Consider the following 14480-nt stretch of genomic DNA (forward strand, 5'->3'; position numbering starts at 1 on the left):
CTGGTCAGGAATGAGGAAGATTAATGAGTAGTACTGCTTCTAGACAAGTATCTAATAAACTCTTTAAAAGTGGTTCTCTTTGGTTGTCTCAACTCAGCAGGCCCGGAGGCCATCTTGTTTGTTATTCTGTCCTCAGAGCAGAGAGGTCGGATTCAGCTGGAGTAAGCTGAATGCTATGTTGCCTTGCATGTGAATGGCTTATTTTATTTAAATGTTTTTCCTTTAATGTTTCACTGAGAAAGTCCTCCAACATAAAAAATTGCAACGAACACCCTGCCTAGCTCATAGATAGCGCAGGGTGTTAGATACCCTCTCTGCCTAGCTAAACAGTTGTTAAATTCTTAACTTTTTTTGTGTGCGTGGGTGAACCATTTGAAAAAAAAAGTTGCAGGCATTATGCTGTTTTGCCTTCAAGTACTTCAACATGAATTTTCTAGGAATAGGCTGTTCTGACACATAATCACATTGCGATTCTCACATTCGAGGAAGCTCATAATAGCTCCATAATATCAAATCGTATCCAGTCCATACTCAAATATGACCAGGCTGGCTTTTCAAATATTCTTAATCTAAGGAACTCCAAATCTGTGAGGCTTAAGGTCTTGATACTGTTACCTGTGTAATGAGAAACTTTGGAGCTCTTAAAAATGCAACCTGCCCAAGATGGTGTGACTTAGTTGGTTGAATGCTGCCCTCTGAACTGAAAGGTCACTGGTTCGATTCCTAGTCAGGACACATGCCCTGGATTTCAGGTCAGGTCCCTGGTTGGGGGCATGTGGGAGACAATTCTCTCCCTCTCTTTCTCCCTCCCCTCCCCTCTCTCTACAAATAAATGAATAAAATGTTTTTTAAAAAACGTAATCTGATGACTAAAGTTCTCTCAAGCCACAACACATTGTTTCTTTTCACTAACAAGCTCTATTGAATGCTCAAATGAGTGCTTGGGGTGGGGTGCTCCTGGAATTCCTTTTATTTTAGACAATGATCTCTGAGGGGTACCTGTTTGCTCCGGGAACCTCCCTGTGGGAATCACGACAGGGAGCAAGGCAGGGAGGCAGACTGGCCCCTGACTGGGGCAGACTCTCTCGACTGAGCAATGCTCCCTGCAAAGCTCACCAGATCCCAATCTGGCGTGGCTGCCTCTGCTGCCATTGTCATGGGCATTTTCCGGGGAGTTCCAGACGGCGCCACCACACAGAGAATTGTCCTGGCCTTCAAAAAGCCTGCCACAAATCAACAGTGACAGAAGAAAAAGAGGAATGGTATGCAGTAAACTTGACAGAGTTTTGGGGGAATGGTCCTTTTTTTCCTTCTTTCTCTGCAAATCAAGATTGAGCCCACGGTTTTAAAAACCACTTCATAACTAGAAAGATGGTAATTAGTAGAATTGTGCAAGTAAAACAGGGCTGGGGGGGGGCAACAAAGATGGAGGGTGTGGGACGAATATCTAGTCTGTGATCCAAGGCTGCCCTCCTCCCCCAGGCTTGCTCAAGCTTGGCTGCAAGTTCCAGCCAATGTATTTCTGGTTGGGACAGGAGCCAGGGGTCAGATAAAGTTCCAATGTATTTTGCAGCAGTCCTGACACTTTGCCCGGTGCTCTGGGCCTGTGACAGCTGCCAGAGTGGTGTGTTGAGAAAGCCAAGCCAGACAGAGCTGGTTTGAATGGGTTCGAGGGAGCAGCAGTTGGCCGGCCAGACAGCTCAGCCACACCCAGCTTGGCAACGCCGTCAAACCAACGTGGCCACTGGGGCCATGCTAGACCCTGCGCTCTCTTCCCAGGAAGCCACCAGCAGCCACCATGCTCATCTCCAGGCACCTCAGGGACTAAGATCTGTACTCCCATACTATTATCTTGATGAAGACAAGTAAACACTTAACACAGGCGAGCACTCGACATGCATTATTTAACTTAACCCTCACAACAGTTCGATGAGGCAGGTACTGTTATTATCCTAGCCGTGTGGATAATAGCTAACACAGAGAGATAACAGATATACTCAATATATCAGGCCTGCTTCTAAACACTTGTCATGCAGTAACTAATTTACTAGGGAAAATGAGGCACAGAGGGCCAAAGACAGTTGTCCAAGGTCACGGCTGGAAGGTATGGACCTGAAACCACTGGAAAATGGGTGACTCCAGAATGGAGGGCCCACCCCTGCACCATCCCCTGATCCCCAGATGGGGAGCCTGTTCCGGGACAGCGGGGTGAGATTACAGTGAGGGCGAAGGTTTGCATTTTTCTGTCCCCGAGAAGCATAATGAGAAGCGCCCGTGGGAATGGGAGCCCAGCAGCTGACCCTGAGCCTTTGGCTGCTCTTCCTTCCTCTCTCCTTGCCCAGTTGGTCTCCCTGCCCAGTTGTTCCCGGTCTCACGGGAGATTTGTGGGGCAGACAGCAGATGGGTAGGCGGGCAGAAGACCTTTTGCTTACTCCAAGTCGCATCTGACCCTTCTGAACTCCGAGGCACCCGAGGGCAGTCAGAAGCTGCCTCTGTACCTCCCACAGCAGGGCCTGAGCATGCCAAATCTGAAAGTGAACCAGCTGGGCATAGCTTTGCACTAAGGCCAGGCTTCCTGTCGTATTTTGGCTCTGCCGATAGACCAAGGCCACCTGCAGTAGTGTGACCTGGGAGACGGAGCTAGGCTGCCCAGTGACAGTCCTGCTGCCATCACTGTCGTCACCAGCTGTTTCTACCTGCATCAGGTGTCGTCCGTCTGGGGGCCCTCGCCTCACATGCCCAGCCCCTGGACTGGACTCTGAGAAAGGAGCATGGGGCCGTGTGCCTCAGAACGCCCGGCTATGTGCTCAGAGGCAACCCCTCTAACACAAGGGCAGGATCGGAGAAGACTTCTGGACGAGGTGATGTCTGATCAAGGTTTTAGATGCACCATAAACCATCACCTGGTCTGTATCCTACTCCTCAGGGGTACTCAGGTCAGTGTGTACTGACTGGAGTTTTTATGTTTACAGGTATATATACATATATATATATATATATATATATATAACCACCTCCCCACCAGTTATTTTCTTTTTAATTAGAAAGAGACCAACTTTCTTTTCTCACCAGGCAGCAGGAGACCAATCTAATGGCTGCACTGGATTCCACTGTCCAGCTGTACCATCGTTTACAACAGCAGCGGCTGCTGATGGCGCTTGGGCTGTGCTCAGTGTGCTTGCTATCAGTCATCCATCCTTTCTTCCTTTCCATAAATATTTATTAAGCTCTTTCCATATGCCAGGCATCTTGGTACATTCTGGGGACACGGACATGAAGAAAATGCGCATGGTCTCTCCCTCCCGCCTTCCGGCCCCGGGAGAGACAAACTGCTCCCAAGATACCAGGAGAGCTGAGGAGGGAAGGGACAAGAAGATTTGAGGAAGACTAAGAAGGCCCCAGAGTTAGGCTGGGTACTCAGAAAAGACCGCTCGGGTATTAAATGTCACAGGTGGTAACATTAAGTGGAGAGCTAGATGAGAAGGAGCCAATCATTTGAGGAGGACTGGGAAAAGCATTCTTGGCAGAGGGAACAGCATGAACAAGGACACAGAAGTATGAACACTATGTGGTGTGTATTGGGGCAGACTCCTCCTAAGTCTACAGTATAGGGGTGTATTTGGGGACAAGGCTAAAGAGGCAGGGCTCGATGTCAGAAAGCCCCGAATGCCAAGCCAAGGAATTTGGACTTTCTCCTGTAGGCGATAGAGAACCACTCATTACACTCAGTCCAGACACCAAATACCATGGCCCAGGCCTGAAAAGACCCAGGAGAAAATTAATGTTCGGGAGGAAACTCTGCTTCGAATGGGAGGCGTCCAAAGCTTGTCCTGAGCCTCGGGGCCAGGCAGGTTACTTAGTACTGATTCCCCTGCAGAAATGCGGCCCAGAGAGAGCAGGGGATTTACTCAGGTGAAACAGCAAACCGACGCCCAAGGCCGAAGCTAAGGCCCCAAATGTCATCCTTCAGCTCCAACCCTAAACTCACCCTTCTCTCACCTGGGGAATTTTTTTTTTGGGGGGGGGCAGACACTAAAAGCAGGAGGAGGGTGAGGAAATGCATCTTAACAAGAATTTGTGCCCTGGCTGGTGTAGCTCAGTGGGTTGAGCGCGGGCCTGCGAACCAGATGATCGCGGTTCGATTCCCAGTCAGGGCACATGCTTGGGTTGCAGGCCAGTTTCCTGCAGGGTCCAGTACCCTGCAGGGGATGCACAAGAAGCAACCATACATTGATGTTTCTTTCCTCTCTCCTTCCCTTCCCCTCTAAAAAGATAAATAAATAAAATATTAAAAAAAAAAGAATTTGTGTCCCACGTAGGAAGGTCAAGCACTATGCGTGAGCAGGGGTATAAGCAGAGGCCAGGAAGATCTGGAGGAATGAATTAGACCCTCTATGCGTGAGCAGGGGTATAAGCAGAGGCCAGGAAGATCTGGAGGAATGAATTAGACCCTAATTTCGTAAACTACAGAAATTCCCGCCCCTCAGGCGTCTCCTCCCCCCTTCCCTCTACCCACAGCCCCACCCCCCGCCCCCGCAAAAAAAAAAGTTGCCAGAAAATCGTAACAAAGTGGCCAGGAGTTTCCTGTCTTGCTAAACTGGCTTACTCAATTTCCCTCATTTGTGGGCTCTGAGCAGAGGGAGCAAAGGGCAAGCATCAAAGGTGTCTGGGACGAGGCCCCGACCACCACCGGGTTAATGGGCCTCCGGGGACTCAATCTGACCTGGGTCTGGGCCGCGGAGGGAGAGGGCACCGGTAGGGGAGCCAAGGCAGATGATAGCCTGGGCAGCCCCGCCCGCCGGGGCGCGCGGTGTGCGCAAAGTGCAGGACGACGCAAGCGGATGCGGCTGGATGGGGCAATCGCAGGCAACGTGCTGCGGCGCGGGCGCGTCTGCGGGCGCTGGACGGGTGTTGGGGGTGGGGTGGAGGAGCCCTGGCCGACCAGCTCATAGTAGTTGACCTCCTTCCCCAGTTTTCGTGGCTCCCGGTGCTGGGTTTGGAGGAAGGCCGCTGCTCTGGAGGCTCACCGGGCCTACACAGGCCAGGATCGCGGCTGTGCGCACGCCGGTGGCCATGTGTGGGCACACTGCCCAAGCAGCTTCCCGTGCCCGAAGACCGGTGCAGTCCAGGTGCCCTGGTTCATTTTCCCAGGGGGATTGACGGTCTGTTCTGGCCTGTTTCTCCACCCATGCACTGCGCTGACAGACACATGAGTTTCTAGTGCAGGCACACCTGGGCAGCCCGTGTGGGTACCGCACATGCCCGTCTGCCCCGATGGATACGGAGAGCTATTCTAAGTCAGCTCCCGGATTTATTGTCCCAGGTCTGTTGGAAAATGGACTGAGCTGTGTGTCCTGGGAGGAAGTTACTTAATCTCTCTGATATTCAGACAAATCATCTGTCAAATGGGGATGCTGATAATACATACCGAACTCATTGGGTTATAGTAGGCATTAAACAAGATAATGGTCGTAAATTGTTAAGCCTCAGAGGTCATAGCACTCACCCCATAAGTGATAGCCATGATAATTCTCCTAGTCCGGAGAAGAGTGAGCGACGGTACCGGCCCCAGCTGGACTCTGAGAGTCTGTGACTGGGGCAAGATTGGGCAAGATTGGTATGTTTTTCCCTCCCTATGTCATACTCATCTTTTCTTCAATGCCATCCCTCATCTCTTCACCCATGGCCGGCAACATTCCTTTATGAATCCAACACAAATCTTGATATTAGTGCCTACTGTGTGGCATTAAAAACCCTTTGAGTATGTGCCACCCCAGGAACCCTACCGAGGCCTCCCAGCCTGCACCTCTGCTAACTCTGGCTGCTGACTCAATGGAGTAAGTCACTTCCTGCCTCAGTGTCTCCCTCTGTATACAGGGATCAGAGGCCTGCTCTCTCCGGTCTCCTGGGACTGGCAGAGGATGAGTCAGATAACAGTGGGGAAAGCCCAGAGAAACAGAAAGCAGCTGTCTGGCTGATGCAAGGTTTGGGTTTTGCGAGTAATCCAGCAAGTGGGAGCCGGGATGGCTCAGGGAAAGCGTGATGAGCCAGGGCAGCACGCACACACACAGAGACACCCCAGACAGGGGGACAGCACGCACACACACACACAGACACACCAGTCCACAGGACCTGGCCTCAGCTTTGGAGTCTAAGGGGCCGGGCCTTTGTCCAGGCTCTGCCCAGCTCTGTGACCACCAGCAGGTTCCTGATCTCTTCGACCTGTCTGCCTTTTCTGTCAAGTGGGGGTCGAGACATTTCCCTCACTGGGCTCTTATAAAGTATCCCCTACCTCCCCCCAAATGAAGACAGTGTACCATATTCTGTGTTTCTAGGAGGGGCTGTGAAGGCTGGTGGGGGGTCCAGAGTGACAGATGAGACAGAAGAAAGGCAGCCCTAAGTCAAAAGCGTGGCCTATTCTCATCGTTCAAGGCTAGTCTCCAAAGGCCAGGTCTCGAAAGGGTCAGAGATCAATGTCCCCTCATTCAACTTCTGATGTAAGAGACCACCACCTATGCCCCATAATGCACAGGAGTATGCCTCAGATTTGGGTCCAAATTTGGTCTCTACCATATGCTAACTATATGATGTTGAGCAAGTTACTTACTGTCTTTGGCCTCCGTGGTTCCACATGTAAAATGAGGATAGTCATGCTTGCTGTATAAAGCTGTGGTGGCCCTGGCTGGTGTGGCTTAGTGGATTGAGCACCAGCCTGGCTGGTTTGATTCCCAGTCAGGGCACATGCCTGACCCGTCCCCCCTGTCTAAAAATAAGTAAATAAAATCTTCAAAAAGAGCCGTTGTAAAGATAAGAAGAAATGAGGGAACTATGAAGTGTTCATAATAGTGGCCACTGTTGTAAAATGCAGCTCCTGTCCCCACTGGTCACTTTCACCTGTCATAGGTGGGGGCCAAGTAGAATATTATTGTCTCAGGTCTTTGGGATAGAAATGTGTAGTTGGGGAAAAAAAAGAAGAAATGTGTACTGGAATCTTCAGGGCCCTTTTGCTTTTTAAAAGTTGCTAGCCTTGGCCCTGGCTGGATAGCTCAGTTGGTGAGAGCGCTGGCCTGATACTCTAAGGTTGCAGGTTCGAACTCCAGTCGGGTCACATACAACCAATGAATGCATAAGTAAGTGGAACAATAAATCGATGTTTCTCTCTCCCCTTCCTCTTACCAGGAGCTTTGGGGCAAAGGGCTCCATTTGCTTTGGGAGATTACTGTCTTTGATGTGTGGGCCTTATACCCATTATATAGATGCAGAAACTGAGGCAGGGAGAGGCCAAATAACTTGCCTCGGGTCATGTGGCCTGGAAGTGGCAGTGCAAGTCTGCCTGATTCCAGATTGTCCCACTGCACAGGGCCTTCCCTGCTTCCTGTGTTTCTGGCTGTTGTCTCGCCCTTTCCTAAGTGGGCCTCTGACGATGTCCCCAAGGCCAGGGAGAGTCATGTTATTGTTTCCTCGGCTTCCAGGGTGTGGCTCCAGCACACAGTGGGGCCTCAGTCTATGCTGCTGACCAGGCAAACTGAGTTCTACTTATAAGGGAGATGAGTCCTACTAAGAGGAAATGATTCACACAGGCAGGCTGAGTGTGAGGGCTGTCTCGGTGTGTCCCCCAAGTGTGTCTCTGTGTGGGGGTGGGGTGGTGATTATGTGGGAGGGAAATCCAGGCTGGTGATCCTGCCTGGCCCCTTCTACCAGCCTCCGTGAGGGCTAAGCCTTCCAAATTGTAGAACCTCCTGCCCCTCCCCAGGCCCTGTCTGCTAGAGGCCTCTCTTCTCTTTGAACTCCCACCCCTGCCCACCCCAGCCCATCTCACCCCAGCACCGCTCCTTGTGTCTCAGCCTTCAAGATGCCTCCTCCACATCTTAGCACCCCACGCTGATCCCGGGAAGGGGAGGGGCGGGCAGGGTCTCAGCATCCTCCTCCTCCTTGGCCTCCTGGGGGCCTGTGTCTGGGGATCATACCTGCTGGTGGCCTGGATGAGGAGCTGCCTCCTTCCATGCCCAAGAGAAGCTCCTTAGGTGTTGCTAAGTCTGGGCCCTGCTATTTTTAGATGCTCTCCCCTCCCTTCCACTCTCAGCCTCAGACCAGCGGAGGAAGGAAATGACTCACCTCAAACTCACACAGGTAGAGGCAGCCTCAGCGGGTCCCAGGCCAGCCCTGCCTGGCTCCAGCCTGAGGGTTGGCCCACATGGGGTTACCCCACAGTGGCCTACCTCCCAGACTCAGGATGAAGGTGGTCTGGGGGCAAGGCTCAGGAGCTCACTGGACTTTTCTTGGACTCTCTCTGCTGTCTGCTCATTCTCTCCCAGCGCCTGGGGTACAACTGGTTCTCCAACAGGCTGTAGGCCCTCTGCTCACCTGTGAGCAGACTTAGGCCTCTGACTACTATGGGCCTGTGGTAGGCCCCAGTACAGTCTGAGGGGGCAGACAGGCCAAAGGGCCTGACTGTGGTCCTATTCATTTGCCTCAGTGCAGACCAAGGCTGCAGAAAGAATGACCCTGTCCAGTGGGGCAGGGCGGGGCGTGATGGCCCCAGGTGCACATGTACTGAGTGGAGTGACCAGTTGCCCCCATTTGCCCAAATGTGAGGAATTTCTTGGGACCTGGGACTTCCAGGCCTAGTCAGGATAGTCCTGGGCAAACTGCAACAGTTGCCCACCGTGGCGCAGAGCTGCAGGCTGTATTTTAGGGAAAGGGCGGGTGCAGCCTAGCCCTGCCTCTTTGTGGTCAGGGGATGTTCTGTTCACCTGTACAGGAGAAGGACTGAGCCAAGGCCATGCAAAAGGCCCAGAGCTCTGGGCTGGTTGAGAGACCCACGAAGCAGCTCTCCTTGTGAAAGCTAATGAGGGGTAGGGTGGGCCAGTCGGTGCAGGGTTGGGTGCAAGGCTGACCTGGGGGAAGGGCCAGCTATCTGACTTTGGCAAGTGCTGGGGAGAGACACCAGGAATGGCAGGAAATGATGATGAGCGCATAGGATTTGCATTAGGGAAGCTTGGTTCCAGGCCCACTTACTGCTGGTGCCTCAGTGTCTTCAGCTGGAAAATGGGAAGAGAGGTAGGTACCTGTCTGCCTGCCTCACACACTTGCAATGAGGAATCTGAGAGAACGCCTGGGCCAGGGGGTGGCAAGCTGGATGGCTGGGGCTGAGGTAGTTTGTTAGCTGGAGAGGCCTTGCTGGGGCCTAGCTCTTGGCTGGTCATGGAAGCAGGCATAGGAACCTTTGCCTTCCTATCCATCCAGGGCAGCATCCGGGCAATATGGGGCAATATTGGGGCAATATGGCTCCTGGCCCTCAGGCCCCACCTCTGGGGTCATATAAGGGGAGCTGTGGCTGGGTCCCAGGCCTTGATGGGGGCACCCCTTCCTTTTCCACTGTTCTCCTCACCCTCAGGGTGTTGGCTCTTTTCCTGTGGAACAGGGGTTAGTGGCGGGGCAGCAGCCCTGATACAATGTACTTAGCTGGGTGGTCTCAGACAAATCACTTGTGTTTTGGGGGCCTCAGTTTTTTCATTGGAAAACTGTGGGGATAGATTAGGTCTCTGGTTTTTAAATATTTGTTTTTAGTACTGGAACCTCGTTTCCAGTCAAGGTTCTAATTACACTAAATAAAAGAGATAACAGTAGGTGATTGAAAAACTAGACCACATGGCCCCTCTCCTCCTCACACCGAGGGCGCCCAAGGGCCCGCAGGGACCCAGTTTGAGACCCCCTTCAGGGTGCCTGCCATCTCTGACACTATCAGTTGTGGCTCACGGGCAAGGATGTCCTTGTTTCCTTTTCCAGGGAGCCCAGTAATTGACCCCCAGCCCTGCATCTCTCGGCACCTCCTACCAAGTACTGAAGCCTTCAGATTATCCGAATCCTGGTTCCCGCTGACACTGAGGTCCGTCTCAGCCCTTGTTACAGAGTTCACTGGGGCCACAGACCTGTCCCTCCTCATGGAAGTCACGGGACCAAAGTTACACTCTGAGCCACAGCTGACCTTGTGAGGCACTCCTGGGCTTGTGAAGGACTTCCTCATGCCTCTTTTCACGTGCCATCCCCCACTGCCCCCCGCCCCCGCCCCAACAGCCTGCAGGACAGGTCTGAGAACCTCACTTCACAAATGAGGGAAAGGGGCTCAAGTGACCTGAGGAGACTGGCTCGAGACCCGCCCCCCATGTGTGGGTACAGAGCTGGGCACCCAGCCAGGAACTCTGGTCCTTTCCTGGAACCACCGTCAGGGGGCACCCGGCCAAGGCCCAGGCTTTCCCTAGCGTATCCCTGGTGCTGTCACCTGCAGGCACCAACCACAGAAAGGTGGGGTAGGAGCCTATGAGGAAGGCAGGGGAGAGGAAAACCTTTCTTCCTCATCCTGCGGGGTCTATGGCAGTATTCTTCCCAGCTGCCCACCCCATCACCTTCCCCTGCTTCAGTCAGAGAGGAGTTGGAAGGCAGGGAGGGCCAGGGACCCCAGGAACAGGTAGGAGTGGCTGCCACTGGCCAGGCACCTGACCCGGGTCATCCAAAGGCCCCCAGTGCCGGCACTGACATCATCAGTGCATTGAAGGGACGCGCTGTCTTCTTGCAGGCACAGTCTTCTCTGCTCTCCTGACCACAAACAGGTGAGGGCACGGGGAGGAGCCAGAGGCTGGAAATGTGAGCCGAGCACAGTCAACAGTTCCTCGAATTGTGTTACAGGGCCTGGCTGCCAGCTCCAGTGCTAATAATATGAACAGATGTGGGTCACAGCTCCATCCTGTAGCCTGAATCCTGCCCTGCTGCATGACCCCAGGCGGGCAGTGCAGGGGGGTTCCAGTCCTGGGGTCCTGGGGTCCTGGGGTCTTCGGGGTGAGGTTGGGTCTGGGAGGGGCCTGTCTGTATAAATCCCACCCTGGTCAGGCTAGCAGCCCAGGGACTCCACGGTCAACAGAGGCAACATTAAGACTAAATCAGTGAGTTCTGTAGGATGATGATAATTATAATAAAAAAACTTTAAATGATACAAATGAAAATTGCTTCTTTATGTATAACTTTAAAATTATAACAAAAAGTGATAATGTCCTTTACAGCTGAGGCTTGAAACCTGACACAGGATTTTGTTTCCAGTGCTTCGGTGTTGCAAAGGGACCAGGAGGGGAGTGAGGCTCACAGCCGTCCAAACAGCACCACCATGCGCCTCTCTGAGGCCTGGCTCGGCCAGGACCCTCCCAGTGGGTGCTGCCTGTGCAGTCCCTGCAGTCCGGTGGTGGAGGGGGGAGGCCAACTGACACACAGGGTCGGGGATGCCATCCTTAGCACCCAGGGCCACAGGCTGGCAGCTGGCAGGTAGCACAGCCTGCCAGAAGTGCCCCTGAGGCCTGTGGCCAGGGCGGCACCAGGGCAGCCAAGGGACAGAGCTGGGTCTCAGTGCAGGGGTGGGTGGTGTCACCTGGCAGAGGCCTGAGTGCTGGAGAGAGGGTCGTCTTCTACTCACCTGGGGTGCTGCCCGCTTTGGGACTGGGACCAGAGGTCCCCTGCAAGACAGGCACTGTTCATGGTTCTCGTGCTAGCCCCTGGCACACCTATCCTCACTCAGGGAGAGGAGACGTGGGCATTTCCAGCAGGACTCTGCCTCCCCCAGGAGGCACAGAAAAAGCCCCACTCAGTGCTTACTTACCCTGCAAGAGACCGAACCTCCTCCCACTGTCCTGCTGGATGCTGGCCCTGTGTGAGAGTTTATGGCAGCAAAACTATCTACAGGGAGGGCTACCTCGGGCAGGGTTGGTGAGGCGGAGAAAACTGCGGAGGGACAGCCATGAGTGGGTGCCTGGGTGGACACCGTTCTTCCTTCTGCAGTGATGGTGGAGGCCGCACTGTGCAAAGGCCCTGGGGCTGCAGCACCTAACCAGACAGGCAGGCAGGCCCCAGGCAGGCCCTTGACTCTCCAGGGTATGAGGCCTTCGTCTGGGAACTGCACAGACTCTCTGGAATCACACTGCTGGAGGGCGGGGCCAGGCTGGGGCCCGGGCCAGGCCCAGGCTGTGGGAATATGGGCAGGCCTCCCAGAGGAGATGGGGGAGGCGGGTGGAGGAGCAGCAGGGAGGCTGCTGGCAGAAAGAACTGGGGCAACGTGTCAGGAAAGGGTGGGTGGAGGAGGCTCTGGCGGGCAGTGGGGTCAGAGCATGAGGGCCCTGCCAGCCATCTGGACCCAGGAGAAGGACCTCACTCTGTCCCTCTGGCCTCCACTTTCCCCATCTGTAGAAAGAGTCTGTCAGCATGCTTCTGTGCTGCTCAGACACCTGTCTCTTGGGCCCCTCGCTGTGTCCATCATACAAAAATGGCAACAATCTAGTTAAGGAAGTGGCGCCAGAGTCCCTGAAGGCCCGAGTCCCTGAAGGCCCGAGCCTGACCACTTGCCCTTAATAGCACCGACTCCACTGGGGAACTGTACCCTCCCCTCCCAGGGAAGAGCCCAGCGAATCACAGATCTAAAAGGCAGCCCCACTCTCCCCAGGACTTTGTTTAGACCAAACTGTCCAAAGGGAAGGGAAAGAAAGGGGACAAGCTGTGGCAGTAAGCCCCACAAGCAAACCCCCAACTCTTGGGCTCCGGGAGGGCTGCTTGGCCGTGGGGGCTCCTAGAGAGTGCCTCCCCACACTGTGCGTCCTGCCCGAGCCCTGGACCTTTACTTCCTGCTCCAAGGGTTGTGGGGCTATGGAAGCAACAGGAGGCTTGGGCCTGTTCTTGGGGAAACATCCTCCATGGGGATCTGGGCGGAGGGGGTGACAGGGTGAATGCCGCACCCAGGCCTCCAGCTTTGCCAATCCCCTCTGCCCCACGCCCCCACCGCCCATGGCTAGCCGGGACTGCCTGTTCCTGAGCACAAGGTCTCTTGTTCATTCATTCTCACTGAAGTTCTTTCTCGGCTCATGGCCACTGGGTGTGTGTGACTGGCAAGGTGACAATTATAGATTGGGGACCTGGCCTGTGTATTGTTTCCTGGATGCCATCACTTCCGTGCTTTCCCAGCTCCAGGGCTTCGACACACTGTCCCCTCCAGCCAGAGTGCCCATCCCACCCCCAGCCCTGCCCTCACCCCCACTTCCTTCACAGATGCCAGTTCCTTTATCAAGAGTCCCCAGCCAGCCCTCCCACCTGCTGTGTTCCCAGGTTGTTTTCCTCAGTCCTCCGTGCCCTGGAGCCCGCTGAACCCTGGCCTCTTCCCTGCCCCCTAACTCTTCCAGGGCAGCCTGTGTCTCAGTCACCACTGGTGTCAGTGCCTGGAATGGGACCTGACACTTGTTTGGTGAATTAGTTCATCGTCGTGAGGAAGACAATAGAACGTCCTATGTACCCGACACCACGTGCTGTCTGTGTCATAACCCGTTTTTCTCCTCACAGGAACCCAGTGAGGTAGGTGGTTCAGTCACTCCCATCTTGAAGATGAGGACACTGAGGCGGAGGGAGGTAAGTGACATACCCAAGGCCAGCCAGTACAGATGGATTCAGCCTGGGCAGTGGGGCTATGGAGTCCACAATGATGCCCAGCAGATCTACTATGCTGCGACTCAGGGAAGTCACCCTGCACACCCAAATGAACCCCTTTGCCAGTGCCAGGAGAGAGGGTGCGCCTGCTTCCACGGGCGGCTCACCCCAGCCCACCCCACTCAGATTAAGGCCCCTTTTCCTTAGTGTGGCCTCTCTCCCCTCCTGAACTAGGGTCTTCCACCGCTCTGTTGGGCACAAATGGCGTTGAGCTCCTTGAAAACAGTGAGTATGGGCTCAGTAAATGTTTGCAGAATGACTGCTTTGCTAAATACACCCCCAGATACACGCACAGCTTCAGGAAGACCCTGGGTCAAGGCCCTCCCTCCCCTAAGCCTCGATTTCCTGCTCTGGATCAGACCCGCCCAAACTGCAGAGTGTGACAGCCTAAGTGTTCCGAGCTGCTCCAGAACTGACACTGTGTCCCAGTCTTCACCTGGGGCTCGGCACTGCTGTCTGTGCGTCTCCCCTAGAAAGCCAGGTAGGGGTGGTGTTACAGTGGAGCAGGGACGCGCATTCCTTGCTCCTTGGAGCAGTTCCCTTCCCGAGACCTGGGGGCAGCCCGGGACCAGGAGATAAGCCGGCAGATCCCAGGAGCTTGGATGGGCTAGAGGTTTTGCCACCTGACAGTGGGTGGGGACACTTGTCACAGACCCTTTTTGCAGCAAACAGTTGGAGTCTGTCCCGCCCCTTCTGGCTCACTGAGCTGCAAGGCAAGGGCAGGGGGATGGGTTGGTAATGGGAGTGGGGAACGAGGACCGCCCCTGCCAACTGCAGTTAACAAGTGGCGGCTCGCAGGCCAGGCAGGGCAGATGCGGTGACCCCAAGCCGAGCAGCCAATGAGCTCCCAGGCTGCAGTGGCACCACCGGGCAGCCTGCCTGCCTTTGGCTGGAGCGGCAGTGGGAGGGGCCTCCGGCCGCCAGTCAGGGCTGCCGGGCCCTGTTTCTGGGAGGCCCTGGGCAGATCT

The sequence above is a fragment of the Sturnira hondurensis genome, unplaced genomic scaffold (assembly GCF_014824575.4).
Source record: "Sturnira hondurensis isolate 20B ecotype Veracruz unplaced genomic scaffold, ASM1482457v3 Scaffold0008761, whole genome shotgun sequence".
Taxonomy (NCBI): domain Eukaryota; kingdom Metazoa; phylum Chordata; class Mammalia; order Chiroptera; family Phyllostomidae; genus Sturnira; species Sturnira hondurensis.